The sequence below is a fragment of the Callithrix jacchus genome, chromosome 3 (genome assembly GCF_049354715.1).
Source record: "Callithrix jacchus isolate 240 chromosome 3, calJac240_pri, whole genome shotgun sequence".
In the NCBI taxonomy this organism is placed as follows: Eukaryota; Metazoa; Chordata; class Mammalia; order Primates; family Cebidae; genus Callithrix; species Callithrix jacchus.
In genome coordinates, this window is record NC_133504.1 from 65,101,981 (window position 1) to 65,110,687 (window position 8,707).

An 8,707-nucleotide genomic window follows, 5' to 3' on the forward strand; every position below is an offset into this window, starting at 1 on the left:
ATTTAAAATAATATTAAGGATTTATCTGATTTACAGAAATGAAATACAATTAAGAAATTAAAGGTTAACCTCCATTACTGTAAAATTCACTGGCTATTATCTAGCACAGGGGTAACTGGATTGCTTTCAGCCGTCTTAAGGCACTAAAAGATCTTAAAATTCATATGAAGAAATAGCGTGTATCTCTGCATTAAATTTAGATATGATATTTATTCTCTGATGGACCCAGAATATTACCTTATTAATTTTTATGTAATTGAACAAAAAACTTTCTGCAATTCTTTATTTAGTAATCTTTTGTATAAATATAAAAATCTCTAATAAGTAAAAATGTTTTTTCAAATTATACTTCTATTTTTTCACAGCTTTACAGGTAGTTATAATTTTCAAACTTTGAATATTTTATCTAATTTGATGTATCTGTACAGAAAGAGTAAGATATAAACATTTAATAAGAATAAATCTAATTTTCAAAAATTGATATCTGACATTTGTTGTGTGTTCTTGCAAAGAGTACATAGGACATTTCTACAGCAATCAAAAAGACAAAATCTTTTTAAACTCAGGTTTCAAGTTTCCTCTAATATTCCTCCTTCTAATTCAAATCCCTGGAAATACTTTCAAGTTTTGATTTCTAAATGCAATGTTTTATCCTTAAACATTTATTTTTTAACCATTTAAACAATATGATTATATTCAGCATAATGATACCTTCACAGACTCTATGGAAGTCCTCTGCTCAAGATTCATGTTGAGATTCCTAGTGCACCGTTATGAAAAACCAGTTAAAGATAGTATACATCTATGTTTTGGAGGGATTTCCTGCAGGTTTGGGATCATAACCACATACAAATGTAGCTGTTATTACAAGGATGGCTCCAAGGAAAAAGACACCGCTTGGCAAAAAAATCTTGAAGTCAAAAATAGGAGATCAGTGCTGCTAATATTATAGATCAAGAGGTTGCAAATCCTTTAAAAATATTATCTTCATTCTTAATAACAGCAGCTATTACAAGGCCTCCAAGTTCCTGAAGAACAACTACTACCCAGGTCAGTTGGTTACATCTCTGAAGAAAATCCATTCTTTGATACCAGTTCTCTATCAGGGATGTATACACCCACTAATCCAAATATACTTCCAGAGAAACCAAGTTGAATGTTTCTTATCCACACCGATTGTTTTGTTTCTTTTAAGATTTTCTCAAAGTAAACCCCACCAAAGCCGCTTGAAAAACATGCTATGAGAACTGCCATTTGTCCTACAAATTGAGAGCCAGCTGAAAGTTCCTTAGAATCAAGCTGAGAATCCGAGGGCCACTGTACAAAAGCAACTCCTATCATCAAAATGACTATGGAGAGTCACTGGTATACACCCAAATTTTTACTAAGCACAGACACAGAAAATAATGCTGCTGTAAGAATTCTCAACTGATATGTGACCTGGTAAGTAGCTGCATCTAGATTTGATGGTGCTGCATAAATTATTCTGAAGAGTATATATCCCTGATGGAATAGCAAGCTTAAGCATTTCCTTTCTTTTCATATATATATATATAAGTTCTGGGGTACATTTGCACAACGTGCAGGTTTGTTACATAGGTATACATGTGCCATGATGGTTTGCTGCATCTATCAGCCCGTCATCTACATTTGGTATTTCTACTAATGCTATCCCTCCCCTATTCCTCCACCCGCTGCTATCCCTCTCCTAGTCCCCCACCCCTCGACAGGCCCTGGTGTGTGATGCTCCCCTCCCTGTGTCCATGTGTTCTCATTGTTCAACACCCACTTATGAGTGAGAACATGTGGTGTTTGGTTTTCTGTTCTTGTTTAAGAGCTTCCACAGTTTTATTAAGAATTTCATCATGTAGTACTCGATTCTACAGTGCTCTTACACTACATTCTCCCGTGAAACTTGGCTGGCTGAACCCATCACCTAAGGCCGCGGTTCAGCTCCCCCTGGCACCACAGGCTGCCGAGGCCGCTGACCCGCAGTGCTGCCAGCTCCCATCACCTTAGCCATAGTGGCTACCAGCTCGGTGCAGCCCAGGCATTTCCAAGAAATTTCTTTTACATAACTATTACATACCTAAAAATTATTCTTCGTGCCATAGTCAATATTGAATCTCAAAGATAAGTTCCTGCTTTCAAATATTTCTTATTAAAATGAATGCGTGAATGAAAACATCAAATAAGCAGACAAATTCCAGGAAATGATTAATGTTAATCAGAGGATTAATATAGGGAGATGTGAGCCATAGGAACCTGGTAGTTGGTTTTCCTGTAGTGATTAACAAGGTTCTCTCTCTCAGGATGTGACAAATAAAAAATAAATAAATAAATGACAAAAAGATCTAGTAACAGCAGTAGAGGAAAGAACAATTCAGATAACAGAATGTATATTTGGCTATGTCAGCAAAGAATTTGGTAGAATCGACAAACAGAGCATTAAGAGTAATAAGTAAGTGGAAGAATAGTATAAGAAGATATCAGACCGGTGTTTTGCGGCCAGCTCCTTTAGAACTTCATAAGCCAGGTTAATAAATTCGTATTTTATTTTATGTTATTGGAGAGTTTTAATCAGGAGAGCAGACGAAAGTGAGGCTCTAATGACCATAGATAATACAAATCTGTGGTAAAGTACTAGTTTCAAATAAATAACGTCTAAAACTTGCAGTATAAAGTTATTTGTTTAATAATTCAGGGCATGCTTGCATAGTAATATTGTCATTCTTAAGCTATTCACTAACCAAACTGTATATTTAACAAACAAGTTTCAATTCAATATGTTGTCATACAAGGATGTAGCAGACAGAATTCCCTCTTTCATAATATTTACAATCTATTAAGGAAAATAAGAAGTGACAGTAGAAATATTGAGAGAACTGGCACATTTTTGCCATGTAATTTCACAGAAAAATGATATTATTTTGCATTTGAATAATGTCAAGGAACAGAATATAAAAATCTCTTAATATATAATCACATAGGCATACAATTATCCTCAATTCATGACATGTTGGTTTAAAAATTTCCCTTAACCAAATCTCTGAAAAAAAAAAAAAGTGTAAAAAGTTACCTAAATTAGAAGGTATACAACAATAACTCAACAACACAAAATATAACCTGTAAAATATATATGATGCCAAATGGAAAAGTGAAACAAAAAGGAATCAAAACAATTACAAAATAATTCAAAATAAAATAATATACGTGTCAGGCAAAGGAGATCCAATATGCAAACGACAGAAGTCACTGCCAAGCAAAATTAAAGTAATATGACAAAAATATTTTAAATTATACCTTATGATACATTAATACAGATTTGAAAATACATTTTGAAGGAGCATGTCTTTTCAATAGCAAAATAACAGAGAGAAAGAGCTCTCCTAGTTAAAAGGAGGTATGGGATCTAACAAACAATCATAATATGTATGTTTTGTTTTGATCCTAAAAAGGGGAAAAAATAGCCTAAAAGGCATTTTTAATAAAGTAGAAGATATTTGAATATAAACTAGAGATAAGAAGGCACATTATTATTAATTTTATTAAGTATGATATTATTGTAGCTTAGTAGGAAATTCGTAGTTATTAGAGATATATACTGAAGGACTGCATAAGTATTTAATGACATGATGTCTAATATTTACATTAAAAATTCAGCTAAGAGAAACAAGAAGAAAAAAATAAAGAAAAATGGCAAATATCTTAAAAAATTAAATACTGGAGTTCAGTGTATTAATCTCCCTAATTTGTGTATGTTTGAGGATTTCCTTAAAATCAAAAATGCATATATACATGAGAAAACACATTAAAAATAATGGAAAGTTACTTGAAAATTGGTTCATAACAATGTGGTATGATGATTCAGAATATAGGCAAATGTTTAAAATTAGAGAGGGAGGATGTAAATGCAGTCAAGTTTATAGTTTTAATGGAACAGTAGAATTTCATCTACAATCTAGTGTATGTCTTCTGTTTGTGTGAGAGAGAGAAAAAAAAGAGAGAGAGAGAAGATTGGATGCAGAAAGTGACAGGTGAAATAATAGCATTGAAGAATTAAAAATAAGTATTGAAGTTTGTCATTGTACCTACTGGGGCTTGGAAATATCAAAGGATTGATATGTCGAGTAAGTCCATTGTTATGTAAAATATTAGTTTGCTTCCAGTCCAAATTCAAGAATGTTTTGTGTTCTTTTTTTTTTAATTGCATTTTAGGTTTTGGGGTACATGTGTAGAACATGCAAGATAGTTGCATAGGTACACACGCAGCAGTGTGTTTTGCTGCCTTCCTCCCCTTCACCCACATTTGGCATTTCTCTCCATGCTATCCCTCTCCAGCTCCCCCCACCACTGTCCCTCCCCTATTCCCCCCAATAGACCCCAGTGTGTAGTGCTCCCTTCCCCATGTCCATGTGTTCTCATTGTTCATCACCCACCTATGAGTGAGAATATGTGGTATTTCATTTTCTGTTCTTGTGTCAGTTTGCTGAGAATGATGTTCTCCAGTTTCATCCATGTCCCTACAAAGGACACGAACTCATCATTTTTGATTGCTGCATAATATTCCATGGTGTATATGTGCCACATTTTCCTAGTCCAGTCTATCATTGATGGGTATTTGTTTAGTGTTCTATGGTGAGGAGGTTGCAGAATGAGTAGTTGGGTCATCCAAGGATTGATATAATAAGACCAATGCAAAAGGTAGGGAAGCCTGCTACAGAATTTGAAAGTATTGAGAAGACTGTGGCTGAAGCAGTGGAAAGAGTAGTATATAGTCATTATATTAAAGACCAGAGACAGAGTACAATAAATAAACGTGTAATAGAAATACAGGTAACATAACTGGTATGGAAAATGGAGGCACTTATTCTCTGATTTTTACCTAATGAGAGCAAGGAAGAAATTATTAGATATTGAAGAAAATTCAATATTTTGTAATATTCACCTTGACTTCAGTTTTAAAATACAGATTATAAATATCAGTACTTTCTCTCTTCTCAGAATAAATAAACACCAGAAAAATGAGAAACAACACAAACAAAAATACAAAGCCTATCCTCAACAAAACTAGTAGACAACATTTATCTCAAAACAATGTGTAAATGCAACTAAATGAAATAAATGTCCAATAGGGTGTTAGAAGATGCAAACCACGAATACCTTGCTATATCAAACATAAAGATTAAATCACTGTTTAAAGTATTTCATGCAACCTGCAAGGCCAAAAAGCAATGCTGTACAGTACCTGGAATGTCCTTATTTCTGTTTTCATTGCTTGTTTTATTTTGTTTTTTAGCATGAAGAAGCAAGGAAGGCAGAACTAAATAAGACATATCATAGGTCATGTCAAGTGTACTGTCTTTTGAGCACTTTCCCTAGTCTGATCTTTTTTTTTCTTCTCAGAAAAAAAAAATCAAGTTGCTCACCACTAGTTTTCAACATCATACTTAAAGTCTAACTAATGCAATAATAGGAATAGAAAATAAAATATATACGGATTTGGAAGGTATCTCTGTTCACAGGTGATGTGATTGTCTATGTGGAAACTTTGAAAGAATTGACCAAAAATACCTCCTGGATCTAATAAATAATTAGCAGGGCAGAATACAAACTTCATACAAAAATGTCAACTGCCTTTTTATATACCAGCAACATATGAGTGGAATTTAAAATTAAAAACACAATACGATTTATATTAAAACCCCAAATGAAATATGTAGGCATAAATCTAAAAAAAAAAAAAACTTACAAATTCTATATGAAGAACTTAACTCTAATGAAAGAAATCAAAGGGAAACTAAATAAATGGAGATGTATTCCAGTTTCATGGAAGGAAGACAATATTATCAAGACCTCAGTTCTTCTCAAATTGATCTGAATATTCATAAATCTAAAATAAAATCCAAGAAAATCACTTTGTAAAAATCTCCAAACTGATTTTAAAATTTTTATAGAGAAGCAAAAGGTCTAGCATAGCCAACACAATATTTAAAAAGAAGAACAAAGGCCAAGGAATTACACTACCTGACTTTAAAACATTCTGTGAAGCTGCAATAATCAAGACCATGTTGTGCTGGAGAAGCAGTAGACAAATATATCATTGGGACACAAGAGAGCATCCAGAAATTGACTCACATAAATATAGTCAGGTGATCTTTGACAAAGGAGAAAATACAGCACAATGGAACAAAGATAATCTTTTTAACAAATGGTGCTCAAACAACTGGACATTCACATGCAACAAAACAAAAGAATCTAGACACAGACCTTACATTATTCACAAAAATTAATTCAAAATGGATCAAATAACTAAACTATAAAACTCCTAAAAGTTAACATTTGAAAAGAATTAGATGGCCTTGTGTTTGATGATGACTGATACATGCAATACCAAAGGCATGACCAATGGGGGTGGAAAAGAAATTTGATTAGCTGGACTTCATTAAAATTTGCTTTGCCAAAAACACTGTCAAGACAAGCCTCAAACTGGAAAAGAATATTTACAAAAGACATTTCATATAAAAGATTGATATTCGAAATATACAAACAATTGTTAAAACTTAACAATCAGAACAGAAACAATCCAATTAAAAAAGCAAGCCAAAGATCTTAACAGCCACCTCACCAAAGAATATATACAGATGTCAAAAAAGCATATGAAAAGTTGTTCCACAACAAACGTAATCACGGGAATAAATATTAAATTTAAACAATGAGATACTGCTCTACACCTGTTAGAACTGTCAAAATTAAGAGCACCGACAACACCAAAAGCTGGTGAAGATGTGAAGCAACAAGGTCTCTCATTCATTGCTGGATGGACTAAAAAATGACACACCTACTTTGGAAGGCAGTTTGGTGTCTCACAAAACTAAACTAAACATAACCATACTATACCATCCAGCAATCAAGGTCCTTGAGATCTACCCAAAGATGCTGAAAACACATTCACATAAAAATCTGTACATGGATATTTACAGCAGCTTGATTCATAATTGCCAAAATTTGAAAACAATCGAGATGTTATTTTAATGGATGAAAAATAACATTTAACAAAATTTGTCAATATGCAAAGGTCAATATACAAAAATATTCCAGAAACTGGAAAATTAAATTTTTTAAAAAGTCCATTTCCAATAGCATAAACAATAATCCTTGAGAATGAATATAAAGAAAGTATATAGTATCTGTTCACTATGAATTATAAATACTGTTAAAAGAAAAGTAAATAAAACCAAAATTAAGAAAGCAGCTTCTATCATGAGAAAGAGTTTTAATTGTTAATTTAAGAATTCTTCATAAATTGTTCTACAGTTTAAAAGGAATTCAGTTGAAAATTCTAGCATATGTATTTTTGCTTTCAGCTACGATAGATGGAAAAACAGGGGCCAGATTTCCTCTCTCACCTGAAAAAAAAAAAAGACAAAGTATGTGAAGCAATGTTTCATGATGCTGTATAAAAACTGACAAAGGCAATTATCTTGAGAGGCAGGCAACACATTAGAATAACCCTTCCATTGCTTCAGTTTACTGCCTTATGAGAGTTTTCAGGCTATGGAGCAGGACCGGCAAGGAGGCAGACTGCCTGAATAGAGCAGACTGAGCTGAGACTGCAGAGACCAAGGTGGCTACTTGCAAAACAGAGAGGAGCAAGCCGCACAGTGAGAGAGAAATCCAGATCCATGCAAAGAATCCCCTTAAGTATTCAGCTGAGTTCTGTTCAGTAAATGCTGTAAGGAAACCGCCTTACAACAGGAAAAGAACTACCCAAAAGCCAGTACCTGACATTCAAAGGGCCAGGAATAATGGCTATTCTCAGGAGCTTGACTGAAAAACCTTACTTTTCATTGTGCATAGAGTATAAAAGAGATTATTGGCCCAATATTGGGAAATTAACTCTAGAAATTAAAAAAATAATAATTTAAATGGAAGAAAGAAGATATCATATGGAAATCTGTATCTCCACATGGAAATAAAGAACCTGGAGAATAATAACTAATAATAAATGATTGAACACAGAAGATTTTTTTTTTAAATTATTTAAATCCCTTAAAAGATAACTGAATGTTTAAACATAAACAATAATTAAGTGCTTATCACATATTTCTATTATTTGGGTTTATTTGTGCCTGAACTCATTTGTACCCTGTCTTTTTTATGATAGATTGCTATAGAGGCCACCCAATATTCATATTTAGAAGGTATGATAAGACCCAGCTTACTCTGGGTAGTTGTGGCTGCAAGGTTACTTGATGTCCCGTGGCTGGGTTCTTCATTGCTGTCAGAGTGCAGTAGTACACAAGGAGCTGTTTTTCCAATGCTGTACAATTAACTGTTGCGAGTAATAGGCCTTTACTTCAAAATTCTTCCTACGACTGACATTCTCTTATTGAAGATTGACATAAAATTTATAAGATTTCTGCCAAATTGCCCGTGCAGTCTAGGAATGCATAAGAAAAATTTCCTACTCTAGACCAAAAATCAAAGCAATGTGAGTTTCTTGTTAATCAGTAAATTGGCTTACAAGTGTATAGCATGCTGTCTTCGAAACCCGAAGGGTCATTTTGCTTTGTTCCTAGTGACGGGAAATGTATAAGGCAATAATTTGTGCTTTGCACGGGTTGTTCCAGTATGTCTATATTTCATAGATCATTCCCCACAACATTCACTGATGTGGGTGGGCACCTAATGTATTTTTAGTTTC

At 33.5% G+C, this 8,707-nt stretch overlaps 1 pseudogene; it reads right to left on the reverse strand.

Annotated features, from left to right (window-relative positions):
• Positions 1-739: 739 nt before the first annotated feature.
• LOC100401466 (UDP-N-acetylglucosamine transporter pseudogene) lies at positions 740-1,520 on the reverse strand (annotated as a pseudogene).
• Positions 1,521-8,707: the final 7,187 nt, after the last annotated feature.